Source organism: Cherax quadricarinatus, chromosome 43, assembly GCF_038502225.1.
Source record: "Cherax quadricarinatus isolate ZL_2023a chromosome 43, ASM3850222v1, whole genome shotgun sequence".
NCBI lineage: Eukaryota > Metazoa > Arthropoda > Malacostraca > Decapoda > Parastacidae > Cherax > Cherax quadricarinatus.
The window spans coordinates 1,903,836-1,920,685 of NC_091334.1; the positions used below are offsets into that span (position 1 = coordinate 1,903,836).

Consider the following 16,850-nt stretch of genomic DNA (forward strand, 5'->3'; position numbering starts at 1 on the left):
CGAATCAACTAGGTGTACACACACGCGTGCGCGCGTACACACATAAAACTGCAGATTAAACACCGCTCGAACCCATAGTTTTACGCAAAAATTACATTCCTAACTGCATAAAAAAATCTTCATTACAATAAAACCGTAGTATCAGCTTCGCTAAAGTTATTTAAAATCTCGCCGATATTTTCAGTAATTTACACACACAAAAAAAGTCATGAATAATGTTGAAGTCAAAAATGAAGATAAATTTTGTACAAGAGTGAAAGCCACAAATCGGGTAGAGTAGTAGAATTTAGAGGAAGCAGATGTTCACGGGTGAAATACAGGTGTTGTGACCTTAAGCGGCAAGTGGCGGCCATTGTTGTTGGAAAAAATCCCAACAGCCACCTTAGCTGAAGCTTATGCAACTTTTTGCTTCTTTGTAGAGCTCACTGGACTTGCATTTCCGAAGGTCACACCGATGAAGGTGACCCAGTAAGTCACTGTGAGGCAGATGGACGCTATGGAGTATACTCAGTATAGCAGCCTTCACCTCAAGCTTCACCTTGTCATTACCCAGGACCCTAACATGACCCAGGAAACATATATCCATTTCGTTTACCAGGCGTTAAGATGGGTGAGCCATTCCTGGAGCTTTTCAAAAACAGGATGAACAGAAGCATAATTTACTTAGAGATGGATAACCAAAGTGTAAAAACACTTGTCAGTGTTCATTAAAAACAGTGATTTAAGACCGTGGAACTCGCCACAGTGATTCAATACCAAATCTACACTAGGAAATCACTCCGAATGAAAGCGTAAGACTCGGCAGGTGGTGCAACATCCCCTCAGTAAAAAGCAGGGGCGCCATGAGTACGCTGAGACAACACGGTAAGTGTCAGGGGCCCAAAAATGTTCAACTGCCTCCCAGCATACATAAGACCCCTGGTTGTCTTCAAGAAGGCGCTGGACAGACACTTAAAGTCAGTACCTGACCAGCCAGGCTGTGGTTCGTACGTCGGTTTACGTGCGGTCAGCAGTAACAGCCTGGGTGGTCAGTCCCTCATCCACCATGAAACCTGGTCAAGGACTGGGCCGCGCGGGCGTTGACTCCCGGAACACCCTCCAGGTATACTCGAGGTAAACAGTGATTCCAGTAAATAAGCAGAAGAATGGGGAGTGGAACCGTGGTCCTGACAGGTTCACTGCTGCTCCACTGAACTACGAGCCTTACAGTATAAAGGCTTGAGAGACAACACTTCTGAGTGTGTCAAAGGTCACCAGCTATGACCCAACTTTCCCTTCCCACAGCCACAACTTGTACAGTACATCGACTCTCGTAGCAGAGATATAATCTATAAACTCAAGATAAGACGCAATGTAAGTATATTCAGATACAGGTACACACAAATACAGTCACATAACTTGTTATACATAGCAGCATATGTGTATATTACCCAGGATAATTCCAATAAGTCAGACAAAGTGAGTAAAAGGGAGACTGAACGGGACCAGTTTGAGGCTTCTTGCCGTGAAGGGTTCAATAAATATTCAGCTTTTTAAGTGACGTAGATCGTTCAGAAGTAACGCATTGTATGGCGTAAGAAGAAGAAGAAGAAGAAGAAGAAGAAGAAGAAGAAGAAGAAGAAGAAGAAGAAGAAGAAGAAGAATTTCCTTAGTGTATAGAACGGCTTGCGAGGCGGGCGACGCCCATCACCAGGTGGGCGGCACCTGGTGGGCGGCACCTGTCAACTAGATCCACATCACCCCTCTCTAGCCTTGTGCATTCATTCATTTACCTGTTTATTCATTCGTTCATTCATGTATTCATTCATATATTTATCTGTTCATTCACCAGTTATTCGCTGGTACACTCATTCGTCCGTTTATTTATGGATCTATTAATTCGTTAGTTTATTCTAGTGGTAGCAAGGTGGATATACCTGTGATTGTTTTGTTTGGGAAGTGAGTCAGCAATTTAACCTCTCTCTCTCTCTCGCTCTCTCTCTCTCTCTCTCTCTCTCTCTCTCTCTCTCTCTCTCTCTCTCTCTCTCTCTCTCTCTCTCTCTCTCTCTCTCTCTCTCTCATGATGTTAATGTACCTTTTGTGAGAGAGCCTTCTGCTTCTTTATCCTGATCTCTCTCTCTCTCTATAAGAGATATAGAATAAAGTTAGTAATTTGGTTTTCAAAGGTCGTAGTTTAGCATTCTCAGGTCCCATAGCAGGAAAATATATATGATAACCACACTTACCATTAACAAATATGGAGACAGTAATTAAGACTAATTCTTAGCACCTTCCACAGGGAAAACATGACACCATAGATGAGAAACTAGAACAATGGAACACTGTTATGAATGAACAATGTGAAGTATCAAGAGAGGAAGTAGACAAGAACGCTGTTATTGGTGAACAATGTGAGGGATCAAGAGAGGAAGTAGACAAGAACACTGTTATGAGTGAACAATGTGAAGGGTTAAGAGAGGAGGTAGACAAGAACACTGTTATGAGTGAACAATGTGAGGGATCAAGAGAGGAAGTAGACAAGAACACTTATGAGTGAACAATATGAAGGGTTAAGAGGGGAGGTAGGAAGTGTACATGAAGAGAAATTAAAGCTTGAATTACATGATAAATTGCTTGTTGAAGGCAAGACACCGTAATTCTGGCTTAGTATCTACCTCCCCCCCCCCCCACACACACACAGAATTCGTGTCAGTCAAATTGATTTTCAAGACAGAAACGTTGCAGAACAGAGTTCTGCATCAGAAACCACAAATAAAGGAAACAGCAGAATACCAGAGGGTGTATCTAGACTGCGACAGAACGAGAACAGAACGACAGAAACGTTCTGTTCTCGAAAGGGGCAAGAAAGAGAGACAAGGCTAGACTCAGGAAGGGACAGACTTGGGAGGAGGAGCAAGCGCAATCACCCACAGAACCTCGCAACCAGATATATCCCAAAACAAACCATACTCCACACTCACAGACCCCACTCTACACAGTAGACTCCCATATCACCATGCCATGTCTTCCACTCTCACAGCCCCCACAAGCCCCCTGGAATACAGTGTTGGAAAGGAAGCTGAAGGTATGGTACACCAGTGCAGATGGAATAATGAATAAGTGCATGAATGAGTAACACGACGGAATCACAGAGGCATCACCAAACATCATAGCACTTACAGAAACCAGGCTCACTGGAATGATAAATGCCATCTTTCCAACTAGATATCAAATCCTGAGGAAAGTTAGAGGGAATAGAGGGGAGAGGAGGAGTTGCACTGCTCATCAACAACCAGTGGAGTTTTGAGGAGTTGGAAGGACGGGACAGAGGGGAAGGGATTATATAATAGGAACACTTCAGACTAGGGGTACCAAGGTGCTGATTGCAGTGATGCACAGCCCACCACAGAATAGCAGGAGAGCAACAAAGCAATTGTTGATACATTAGCTGAGGTGCCCAGAAGGGCCCATGTGACAAGGGCAAAGTTACTAGTTGTGAGTGACTTCAGTTACAAAGAAATTGACTGGGAAAACCTGGATCCACATGGAGGACCAGAAATGTGGAGGGTTAAGATAATGGAGGTGGTACTGGAAAACCTCATGTACCTTATATTCACCTTGAGTAGTTCAGACATTGAGGACATCACGTATGAAAGGCCCCTCGGAGCTAGTGATCACATGGTCCTGAGCTTCGACTACACAGAGTTACAACTGGAGAGGGAAGCAGGAAGAGTAGGATGGGAGAAGCCAAAGTACAAAAGAGGTGACTCACGAAATCGTAATGACAAGATTGCAAGCAAACCATACCACAGGCGGGATTTGAATCCGCGGTCAGAGAGTCTCAAAACTCCAGACCGTCGCGTTAGCCACTGGACCAGTTGGTCCAGTGGCTAACGAGACGGTCTGGAGTTTGGAGACTCTCTGACCGCGGGTTCAAATCCCGCCCGTGGTATGGTTTGTTTACAAAAGAGGTAACTACACAGGCGTGAGGAATTTCCTGCACAAAGTTCAGTGGGAAAGAGAACCGGTGGGAAAATTAGTAAATGAAATGATGGCATACGTGACGACAAAATGCAAGGAGGCAGAGGGCAGGTTCATACCCAAGGTCAACAGAAATGGGAATACTAGGACGAGCTTTTGGTTCACCCAAAGGTGTAGAAAGGTAAAAACTAAGTGCCCTAGAGAACGGAAAAAGTATAGAAGACAAATGACCCAGGAAAGTAAGGAGATTAGTGCCAAGTCTGACCCAAAGCTATCCTACAGCCACATCAGGAAGAAAACAACAGTCAAGGACCAGGTAATCAGGCTGAGGAAGGAAATAGGGAAGCTTACAAGAAATAATCAAAAAGTATGTGAGGAGTTCAACATGAGGTTCAAAGAAGTGTTCACAGAGGAGACAGAAGGGACTTCAGAAGTACGGAGAGGCGGGGTACACCATAAAGTGTTGGAAACAATACATACAGCCAAGGAAAAAGTGAACAGGCTGATAAGCAAGCTAGACACCTCAAAGGCGATGGGACCGGATAACATCTCTCCATGGATCCTGCGAGAGGAAGCCGAGGTGCTATGTGTACCCCTAACAACAATCTTTAACACTTCTATCGAAACAGGGCGACTACCTGAGATATGGAAGACTGGAAATGTAGTCCAAATTTTAAAAAAGGAGACAGACATGAAGCATTAAATCACAGACCAGTGTCACTGACATGTATAGTAAGCAAGGTCATAGAGAAGATTATCAGGAGAAGAGTGATGGAACACCTAGAAAAGAATGAGCTTATCAACGACAGCCAGCACGGTTTCAGGGACAGGAAATCCTGTGTCACAAACCTACTGGAGTTCTATGACATGGTGACAGCAGTAAGACAAGAGAGAGAAGGGTGGGTGGATTGCATTTTCTTGGAGTGTAAGAAAGCGTTTGACACAGTTCCACACAAGAGATTACTGCAAAAGCTGAAGGACCAGGCAGGGATAACAGGGAAGGCACTACAATGGATCAAGGAATACCTGTCAGGAAGACAACAGCGAGTCATGGTACGTGGCGAGGTGTCAGAGTGGGCGCCTGTGACCAGCGGGGTTCCACAGGGGTCAGTCCTAGGACCAGTGCTGTTTCTGGTATTTGTGAACGACATGACGGAAGGAATAGACTCGGAAGAGTCCCTGTTTGCAGATAATGTGAAGTTGATGAGAAGAATTCAATCGGACGAGGACTAGGCAGAACTACAAAGGGATCTGGACTGGCTGCAGGACTGGTCCAGCAACTGGCTCCTGGAGTTCAACCACATCAGGCGCAAAGTCATGAAGATTGGGGAAGGATAAAGAAGACCACAGACGGAGTATAGTCTAGGGGGCCAGAGACTACAAACCTCACTCAAGGAAACAGATCTTGGGGTGAGTATAACACCAGGCACATCTCCTGAGGCACACATCAGCCAAATAACTGCTGCAGCATATGGTCGCCTAGCAAACCTAAGAACAGCATTCCGACATCTTAATAAGGAATCGTTCAGGACCCTGTACACCGTGTACGTTAGGCCTATATTGGAGTATGCGGCACCAGTCTGAAACCCACACCTAGCCAAGCACGTAAGGAAACTAGAGAAAGTGGAAAGGTTTGCAACAAAACTAGTCCCGGAGCTAAGGGGTATGTCGTACGAGGAGAGGTTAAGGGAAATCGGCCTGACGACACTGGAAGACAGGAGAGATAGGGATGATATGATAACGACATATATAATACTGAGAGGAATTGACAAGGTGGAAAGAGACAGGATGTTCCAGAGATGGGACACAGCAACGAGGGGTCACAGTTGGAAGTTGAAGACTCAGATGAATCACAGTTAGGGAGTATTTCTTCATTCACAGAGTTGACAGGAAGTGGAATAGTCTGGGAAGTGATGTAGTGGAGGTAGGATCCATACATAGCTTTAAGAAGAGATATGATATAGCTCATGGAGCAGGAAGAGTGACCTAGTAGCGACCAGTGAAGAGGCGGGGCCATAACTAGATGAGTACACACACACACACACACACACACACACACACGCACACACACGCACACACACGCGCACACACACACACACACACACACACACACACACACACACACACACACACACACACACACACACACACACACATGCACACACACACACACACACACACACACACACACACACACACACACACACACATGCACACACACACACACACACACACACACACACACACACACACACACACACACACACACACACACACCAAGGCACACACACACACACATACACACACACACACACACACACACACACACACACACACACACACACACACACACACATGCACACGCAAAGACCGCAGACAGAGTATAAGCAAGGTAGCCAAAGACTGCAAACCTCACTCAAGGAAAAGGATCTTGGGGTGTGTATAACACCGAGCATATCTGAGGTGCACATCAAGCAGGTAACTGTTGCAGCAAATGGGCGCCTGGCAAACCTGAGAATAGCATTCCGATACGTCAGTAAGGAATCGTTCAAGACTGTACACCGTGTACGTCAGGCCCATACTGGAGTATGCAGTACCAGTTTGGAACCCACACCTGGTCAAGCACGTCAAGAAACTAGAGAAAGTGCAAAAGTTTGCAACAAGACTAGTTCCAGAGCTAAGGGGAATATCCTAAGAAGAAATGTTGTGGGAAATCGGCCTGACGACACTGGAAGACAGGAGAGTTATGGGATTATTATTATTATGGAGAAGCGCTAAGCCCGTAGGATTATACAGCACCTGTTGGGGGGGGATGAAAGATATTCAGGCTTAATTCAGGAAACCGGAACACAGATCCAATTCCGTAAATCAAGAGCCCCTCACCAGCTTGAAGGAACCTCCCTTGAGGGGAGGGTTATGGGATACGTGATAACACATACAAAATACTGCGAGGAATTGATAACGTGGACAGACAGGATGTTTCGGAGATGGGACACAGAAACACGTTGCTACAATTGGAAGTTGAGGACTGAGATGACTCAAAGGGATGTTAGGATGTATTTCTTCAGTCACAGAGTTGTCAAGAAATGGAACAGTCTGCGAAGTGGCGTAGTGGAGGCTGGAACCATGCACGGTGTTACGACGAGGTTTTATGAAGCTCATGGAGCAGGTAGAGAGAGGACCTAGTACCAATCAGGGAAGAGGCGGGGGCCAGAAGCTATGACTCGACCCTTGTAACCATAAATAGGTGAGTACACACACACACACACACACATACACACACACACACACACACACACACACACAATATACATTCCTTCACTATACTTTGCTCATACAGGTGTGCCAGCGCTATATATATATAATGTGTCACAGACCATATTGTCTGACTAGCGGGCGTTACTGCCAGTGGCACCTGCTTATATTGGTGCCACTTGTTGATTACAGTGCCAGATGCTGTTGTTGCTGCTACTGTTGTTATAGATGTCACTCATTATTACCAGTGATACAAGTTACTGCTACTACAGTTGCAGACACCTAGTACATTTTAGGTGGTACTGGCACAACATATGAAAGCTGACTCGTCTACACCTCTCTCTCTTTCTCTCTCTCTCTCTTTCTATCTATCTATCCATCTATCTATCTATCTATCTATCTATTTATCTATCTATCTATCTATATATCTATCTATCTATCTCTCACATAGTTAAATAAAGAGGACATGTAATAACATATTCATTTTCTGCCATAATCTACGTTGTCCATAATTACTATCGCAATAGTCTATCTGTAGATATATAGATAGACTATCGCATTCGCTTTATCTGTGTCGTAAGGTGAAGTCCATGGTATAACTTAACAAATCTTTGAGTAGAATTGTTGTTGTAGAGGTGTGAGCTTTGCTAACACCTCTACAGCAACAATTGTCCAGGGACAGGAGAGTATTCAATATACAATACTCAATATGCAACTTATTCTCTGGCTCTGGAGTCACTATCACAAAACAAATGAGACGAGAACGTACCTACTGTATCATCTTTCCATCTTGTATACCTGTGAACCATCTGGGAGTTTACGCTCGTTAATATATCACACCATTACCCACACGTTCCCCTCTCCTATCTTTTGACTCCTCCCCCATCATCCCCCATCACCCCCAACCCTCACTCCTTCACCCTGACCAACCCTCCCCATCACCCTCAACCCTCACTCCTTCACCCTGACCAACCCTCCCCATCACACTCAACCCTCACTCCTTCACCCTGACCAACCCTCTCCATCACCCCAACCCTCACTCCTTCCACCTGACCAACCCTCTCCATCACCCCCAACCCTCACTCCTTCCACCTGACCAACCCTCCACATCACCCCCAACCCTCACTCCTTCCACCTGACCATCCCTCCCCATCACCCCCAACCCTCACTCCTTCACCCTGACCACCCCGCCCCATCACCCGCAACCCTCACTCCTTCACCCTGACCAACCCTCCCCATCACCCTCAACCCTCACTCCTTCACCCTGACCAACCCTCCCCATCACCCTCAACCCTCACTCCTTCCACCTGACCAACCCTCCTCATCACCCCCAACCCTCACTCCTTCCACCTGACCAACCCTCCTCATCACCCCCAACCCTCACTCCTTCCACCTGACCAACCCTCTCCATCACCCTCAACCCTCACTCCTTCACCCTGACCAACCCTCCCCATCACCCACAACCCTCACTCCTTCCACCTGACCAACCCTCCCCATCACCCCCAACCCTCACTCCTTCCACCTGACCATCCCTCCCCATCACCCCCAACCCTCACTCCTTCCACCTGACCATCCCTCCCCATCACCCCCAACCCTCACTCCTTCCACCTGACCAACCCTCTCCATCACCCTCAACCCTCACTAATTCACCCTGACCAACCCTCCCCATCACCCCCAACCCTCACTCCTTCCACCTGACCAACCCTCCCCATCACCCCCAACCCTCACTCCTTCCACCTGACCAACCCTCCCCATCACCCCCAACCCTCACTCCTTCCACCTGACCAACCCTCCCCATCACCCCCAACCCTCACTCCTTCCACCTGACCAACCCTCCCCAGACCTCCACACGTACAAACATGCAAAACATCCACGGGGTGAGTTGAATGTTAACTCTAGGCCTTTCGTGCTGCAATCAACCCATCATCGAGCTTGCAGTGTTGCAGAAAAGAGGATTGGAACCCAAGCAAAGGCGTTCCCTGTGACATTATCTGCTTGGATCACCTCCTCTGTTTTTGCAACATTGCAAGCTCCTGATGATCTTCTCATTGCCAAAACAAGAGGCCTACAGTTATCATTCAACTCCCCCCCCCCCGTGGTTGTTTTCCATCTTGTATCGCTTGTTCGCGATATTTGTCGAATATAAACATATGTCAACCCAGAGCGTTCTGCTATAGTGAATCTAATTAGTTCTAGATCCTCGCTAGTTATAGTGTTCGCTCGTTATAGTGTTCGCTCGTTATAGTGTTCGCTCGTTATAGTGTTCGCTCGTTATATGGACAGTCCGCCCCAGGGCCTCCATGTACAACCACTTAACAATGAAAAATATAAAATGTGCATAAATTTCCATAAATTTGCATAAATTTCCATAAATTTGCATAAATTTGCATAAATTTGCATAAATGTGCACTTAAACTCCTGAAGTAAAGAATAACATTATTATTTGTCATAATAAATAAATAATCACAAAATATACAAAAAACTGTGATATATAGTTTATATAGAGAAGGTTGAGAGAGCCGGTAGAAAGTTCTCAGTCCAGGAGGTGACATAATTAAACCTTAAGTTATATGAAAGTTCTCAGTCCAGGAGGTGACATAATTAAACCTTAAATTATATGAAAGTTCTCAGTCCAGGAGGTGACATAATTAAACCTTAAGTTATATGAAAGTTCTCAGTCCAGGAGGTGACATAATTAAACCTTAAATTATATGAAAGTTCTCAGTCCAGGAGGTGACATAATTAAACCTTAAGTTATATGAAAGTTCTCAGTCCAGGAGGTGACATAATTAAACCTTAAATTATATGAAAGTTCTCAGTCCAGGAGGTGACATAATTAAACCTTAAGTTATATGAAAGTTCTCAGTCCAGGAGGTGACATAATTAAACCTTAAATTATATGAAAGTTCTCAGTCCAGGAGGTGACATAATTAAACCTTAAGTTATATGAAAGTTCTCAGTCCAGGAGGTGACATAATTAAACCTTAAGTTATATGAAAGTTCTCAGTCCAGGAGGTGACATAATTAAACCTTAAATTATATGAAAGTTCTCAGTCCAGGAGGTGACATAATTAAACCTTAAATTATATGAAAGTTCTCAGTCCAGGAGGTGACATAATTAAACCTTAAGTTATATGAAAGTTCTCAGTCCAGGAGGTGACATAATTAAACCTTAAGTTATATGAAAGTTCTCAGTCCAGGAGGTGACATAATTAAACCTTAAGTTATATGAAAGTTCTCAGTCCAGGAGGTGACATAATTAAACCTTAAGTTATATGAAAGTTTTCAGTCCAGGAGGTGACATAATTAAACCTTAAGTTATATGAAAGTTCTCAGTCCAGGAGGTGACATAATTAAACCTTAAGTTATATGAAAGTTCTCAGTCCAGGAGGTGACATAATTAAACCTTAAGTTATATGAAAGTTCTCAGTCCAGGAGGTGACATAATTGAACCTTAAGTTATATGAAAGTTCTCAGTCCAGGAGGTGACATAATTAAACCTTAAATTATATGAAAGTTCTCAGTCCAGGAGGTGACATAATTAAACCTTAAGTTATATGAAAGTTCTCAGTCCAGGAGGTGACATAATTAAACCTTAAGTTATATGAAAGTTCTCAGTCCAGGAGGTGACATAATTAAACCTTAAGTTATATGAAAGTTCTCAGTCCAGGAGGTGACATAATTAAACCTTAAATTATATGAAAGTTCTCAGTCCAGGAGGTGACATAATTAAACCTTAAATTATATGAAAGTTCTCAGTCCAGGAGGTGACATAATTAAACCTTAAGTTATATGAAAGTTCTCAGTCCAGGAGGTGACATAATTAAACCTTAAGTTATATGAAAGTTCTCAGTCCAGGAGGTGACATAATTAAACCTTAAATTATATGAAAGTTCTCAGTCCAGGAGGTGACATAATTAAACCTTAAGTTATATGAAAGTTCTGTCCTGGAGGTGACATAATTAAACCTTAAATTATATGAAAGTTCTCAGTCCAGGAGGTGACATAATTAAACCTTAAGTTATATGAAAGTTCTCAGTCCAGGAGGTGACATAATTAAACCTTAAATTATATGAAAGTTCTCAGTCCAGGAGGTGACATAATTAAACCTTAAGTTATATGAAAGTTCTCAGTCCAGGAGGTGACATAATTAAACCTTAAGTTATATGAAAGTTCTCAGTCCAGGAGGTGACATAATTAAACCTTAAGTTATATGAAAGTTCTCAGTCCAGGAGGTGACATAATTAAACCTTAAGTTATATGAAAGTTCTCAGTCCAGGAGGTGACATAATTAAACCTTAAGTTATATGAAAGTTCTCAGTCCAGGAGGTGACATAATTAAACCTTAAGTTATACGAAAGTTCTCAGTCCAGGAGGTGACATAATTAAACCTTAAATTATATGAAGATGAGTGAAAGATAATGTGGATTACTGCATGTTAATACTGACAACTGTAAACAATAGTGAGAAATGTAAACAATAGTGACAACTGTAAACAATAGTGAGAAATGTAAACAATAGTGAGAACTGTAAACAATAGTGAGAACTGTAAACAATAGTGAGAACTGTAAACAATAGTCAGAAATGTAAACAATAGTCAGAAATGTAAACAATAGTGAGAACTGTAAACAATAGTGAGAACTGTAAACAATAGTGAGAACTGTAAACAATAGTGAGAACTGTAAACAATAGTGAGAACTGTAAACAATAGTGAGAACTGTAAACAATAGTCAGAAATGTAAACAATAGTCAGAAATGTAAACAATAGTGAGAACTGTAAACAATAGTGAGAACTGTAAACAATAGTGAGAACTGTAAACAATAGTCAGAACTGTAAACAATAGTCAGAAATGTAAACAATAGTGAGAACTGTAAACAATAGTGAGAACTGTAAACAATAGTGAGAACTGTAAACAATAGTGAGAACTGTAAACAATAGTCAGAAATGTAAACAATAGTCAGAAATGTAAACAGTAGTGAGAACTGTAAACAATAGTGAGAACTGTAAACAATAGTGAGAACTGTAAACAATAGTGAGAACTGTAAACAATAGTCAGAAATGTAAACAATAGTGAGAACTGTAAACAATAGTGAGAACTGTAAACAATAGTGAGAACTGTAAACAATAGTGAGAACTGTAAACAATAGTGAGAACTGTAAACAATAGTCAGAAATGTAAACAATAGTCAGAAATGTAAACAATAGTGAGAAATGTAAACAACAGTGAGAACTGTAAACAATAGTCAGAAATGTAAACAATAGTCAGAAATGTAAACAATAGTGAGAAATGTAAATAGTGAGAAATGTAAACAATAGTCAGAAATGTAAACAATAGTCAGAAATGTAAACAATAGTCAGAAATGTAAACAATAGTGAGAAATGTAAACAATAGTGAGAAATGTAAACAAAAGTGAGAAATGTAAACAAAAGTGACAACTGTAAACAATAGTGAGAAATGTAAACAATAGTGAGAAATGTAAACAAAAGTGAGAAATGTAAACAAAAGTGACAACTGTAAACAATAGTGAGAAATGTAAACAAAAGTGAGAAATGAAAACAATAGTGACAACTGTAAACAATAGTGAGAAATGTAAACAAAAGTGAGAAATGTAAACAATAGTGACAACTGTAAACAATAGTGAGAAATGTAAACAAAAGTGAGAAATGTAAACAATAGTGAGAAATGTAAACAATAGTGAGAAATGTAAACAATAGTGAGAAATGTAAACAAAAGTGAGAAATGTAAACAATAGTGAGAAATGAAAACAATAGTGAGAAATGAAAACAATAGTGAACGACACGACAAACTCAACATACAACAACTTCAGTTACTGCCAACATACAGCATGTGTTGTGAAAGTGTGTTGAGGAAGGTGTGTTGTGAAGGTTGTGTTGCGAAGGTTGTGTTGTGAAGGTTGTGTTGAGGATGGTGTGTTGTGAAGGTTGTGTTGAGGAAGGTGTGTTGTGAAGGTTGTGTTGTGAAGGTTGTGTTGTGAAGGTTGTGTTGAGAAAGTTGTCTTGTGAAAGTGTGTTGTGAAGGTTGTGTTGAGGAAGGTGTGCTGCGAAGGTTGTGTTGCGAAGGTTGTGTTGTGAAGGTGTGTTGTGAAGGTTGTGTTGAGGAAGGTGTGCTGTGAAGGTTGTGTTGTGAAGGTTGTGTTGAGGATGGTGTGTTGTGAAGGTTGTGTTGAGGAAGGTGTGTTGTGAAGGTTATGTTGAGGAAGGTGTGTTGCGAAGGTTGTGTTGTGAAGGAGTGTTGTGAAGGTTGTGTTGAGGAACGTGTGTTGTGAAGGTTATGTTGAGGAAGGTGTGTTGCGAAGGTTGTGTTGTGAAGGTTGTGTTGTGAAGGTTGTGTTGTGAAGGTTGTGTTAGGAAAGTGTGTTGTGAAGGCTGTGTTGAGGAAGGTGTGTTGTGAAGGTTGTGTTGAGAAAAGTGTGTTGTGAAGGTTGTGTTGAGGAAGGTGTGTTGTGAAGGTTGTGTTGAGGAAGGTGTGTTGTGAAGGTTGTGTTGTGAAGGTTGTGTTGTGAAGGTTGTGTTCAGGAAGGTGTGTTGTGAAGGTTGTGTTGTGAAGGTGTGTTATGAAGGTGTGTTGTGAAGGTGTGTTGTGAAGATGTATTGTGAAGGTGTGTTGTGAAGGTGCGTTATGAAGGTGTGTTGTGAAGGTGTGTTGTGAATGTGTATTGTGAAGGTGTGTTGTGAAGGTGAGTTGTGAAGGAGTGTTGTGAAGGTGTGTTGTGAAGGAGTGTTGTGAATGTGTGTTGTGAAGGTGTGTTATGAAGGTGTGTTGTGAAGGTTGTGTTGTGAAGGTGTGTTGTGAATGTGTGTTGTGAAGGTGTGTTATGATGGTGTGTTGTGAAGGTTGTGTTGTGAAGGTGTGTTGTGAAGGTGTGCTGTGAAGCTTGTGTTGAGGAAGGTGTGTTGTGAAGATGTGTTGAGGAAGGTGTGTTGTGAAAGTGTGTTGAGGAAGCTGTGTTGTGAAGGTTGTATTGAGGAAGGTGTGTTGTGAAGGTTGTGTTGAGGAAGGTGTGTTGTGAAGGTTGTGTTGAGGAAGGTGTGTTGTGAAGGTTGTGTTGACGAAGGTGTGTTGTGAAGGTTGTATTGAGGAAGGTGTGTTGTGAAGGCTGTGTTGAGGAAGGTGTGTTGTGAAGGTTGTGTTGAGGAAGGTGTGTTGTGAAGGTTGTATTGAGGAAGGTGTGTTGTGAAGGTTGTGTTGACGAAGGTGTGTTGTGAAAGTTGTGTTGTGAAGGTGTGTTGTGAAGGTGTTCTGAGGAAGGTTTGATGTGAAGTTTGTGTTGAGGAAGGTGTGTTGTGAAGGTTGTGTTGACGAAGGTGTGTTGTGAAAGTTGTGTTGTGAAGGTTGTGTTGACGAAGGTGTGTTGTGAAGGTTGTGTTGACGAAGGTGTGTTGTGAAAGTTGTGTTGTGAAGGTTGTGTTGTGAAGGCTGTGTTGAGGAAGGTGTGTTGTGAAGGTTGTGTTGAGGAAGGTGTGTTGTGAAGGTTGTGTTGAGGAATGTGTGTTGAGAAGTTTGTGTTGAGAAGGGTGTTTGTGAAGGGTGTGTTGAGGAAGGTGTGTTGCGAAGGATGTGTTGAGAAAGGTGTGTTGTGAATGTTGTGTTGAGGAAGGTGTGTTGTGAATGTTGTGTTGAGGAAGGTGTGTTGTGAAGGATGTGTTGAGGAAGGTGTGTTCTGAAGGTTGTGTTGAGGAAGGTGTGTTGTGAAGGTTGCGTTGTGAAAGTTGTGTTGTGAATGTTGTGTTGAGGAAGATGTGTTGTGAAGTGTTGAGGCAGATGTGTTGTGAAGGTTGTGTTGAGGAAGGTGTGTTGTGAAGGTTGCGTTGTGAAAGTTGTGTTGTGAATGTTGTGTTGAGGAAGATGTGTTGTGAAGTGTTGAGGCAGATGTGTTGTGAAGGTTGTGTTGAGGAAGGTGTGTTGTGAAGGTTGTGTTGAGGAAGGTGTGTTGTGAAGGTTGTGTTGTGAAGGTTGTGTTGTGAAGGTTGTGTTGTGAAGGTTGTGATTTGGAAGGTGTGTTGTGAAGGTTGTGGGGAGGAAGGTGTGTTGTGAAGGTTGTGTTGAGGAAAGTGTGTTGTGAAGGTTGTGTTGAGGAAGGTTGTGTTGAGGAAGGTGTGTTGTGAAGGTTATGTTGTGAAGGTTGTGTTGTGAAGGTTGTGTTGAGGAAGGTGTGTTGTGAAGGTTGTGTTGAGGAAGGTGTGTTGTGAAGGTTATGTTGTGAAGGTTGTGTTGTGAAGGTTGTGTTGAGGAAGGTGTGTTGTGAAGGTTGTGTTGAGGAAAGTGTGTTGTGAAGGTTCTGATGAGGATGGTGTGTTGTAAAGGTTGTGTTGAGGAAGATGTGTTGTGAACGTTGTTTTGGGGATGGTGTGTTGTGAAGGTTGTGTTGATGAAGGTGTGTTGTGAAGGTGTGTTGAGAAAGGTGTGTTGTGAAGGTGTGTTGTTAAGATTGTGTTAAGGAAGGTGTGTTGTAAAGGTTGTGTTGAGGAAGGTGTGTTGTGAATTTTGTGTTAAGGAAGGTGTGTTGTAAAGGTTGTGTTGAGGAAGATGTGTTGTAAAGGTTGTGTTGAGGAAGGTGTGTTGTGAAGGTTGTGTTGAGGAAGGTGTGTTGTGAAGGTTGTGTTGAGGAAGGTGTGTTGTGAAGGTTGTGTTAAGGAAGGTGTGTTGTGAAGGTTGTGTTGAGGAAGGTGTGTTGTGAAGGTTGTGTTAAGGAAGGTGTGTTGTAAAGGTTGTGTTGAGGAAGATGTGTTGTAAAGGTTGTGTTGAGGAAGGTGTGTTGTGAAGGTTGTGTTGAGGAAGGTGTGTTGTGAAGGTTCTGATGAGGATGGTGTGTTGTGAACGTTGTTTTGGGGATGGTGTGTTGTGAAGGTTGTGTTGAGGAAGGTGTGTTGTGAAGGTTGTGTTGAGGAAGGAGTGTTGTAAAGGTGTGTTGAGGAAGGTGTGTTGTGAAGGTTGTGTTGAGGAACGTGTGTTGTGAAGGTTGTGTTGTGAAGGTTGTGTTGTGAAGGTTGTGTTGTGTATGTTGTGTTGAGGAAGGTGTATTGTGAATGTTGTGTTTAGGAAGGTGTGTTTTAAAGGTGTGTTGAGGAATGTGTGTTGTGAACGTTGTGTTGTGAAGGTTGTGTTGTGAAGGTTGTATTGACGAAGGTTTGTTATGAAGGTTGTGTTGAGGAAGGTGTGATGTGAAGGGTGTGTTGAGGAAGGTGTGTTGTGAAGGTTGTGTTGAGGAAGGTGTGTTTTGAAGGTGTGTTGAGGAAGGTGTGTTGAGGAAGGTGTGTTGTGAACGTTGTGTTGTGAAGGTTGTGTTGAGAAGGTTGTGTTGATGAAGGTTTGTTGTGAAGGTTGTGTTGAGGAAGGTGTTTTGTGAAGGGTGTGTTGAAGAAGGTGTGTTGTGAAGGTTGTGTTGAGGAAGGTGTGTTGTGAAGGTGTGTTGAGGAAGGTGTGTTGAGGAAGGTTGTGTTGAGGAAGGCGTGTTGTGAAGGTTGTGTTGAGGAAGGTGTGTTGTGAAGTCTGTGTTGAGGAAGGTGTGTTGTGAAGTCTGTGTTGAGGAAGGTGTGTTGCGAAGGTTTTGTTGAGGAAGGCGGGTTGTGAAGGTTGTGCTGTGAAGGTTGAGTTGTGAAGGCTGTGTTGAGGA

The 16,850-nt window shown here is 42.8% G+C and overlaps 1 protein-coding gene across 3 annotated transcripts in view; it reads right to left on the reverse strand.

The window, feature by feature from the left end:
- Tsp (Thrombospondin) overlaps positions 1-16,850 on the reverse strand; it is a 346,683-nt gene that overhangs the window by 290,780 nt on the left and 39,053 nt on the right. The window lies entirely within an intron of this gene.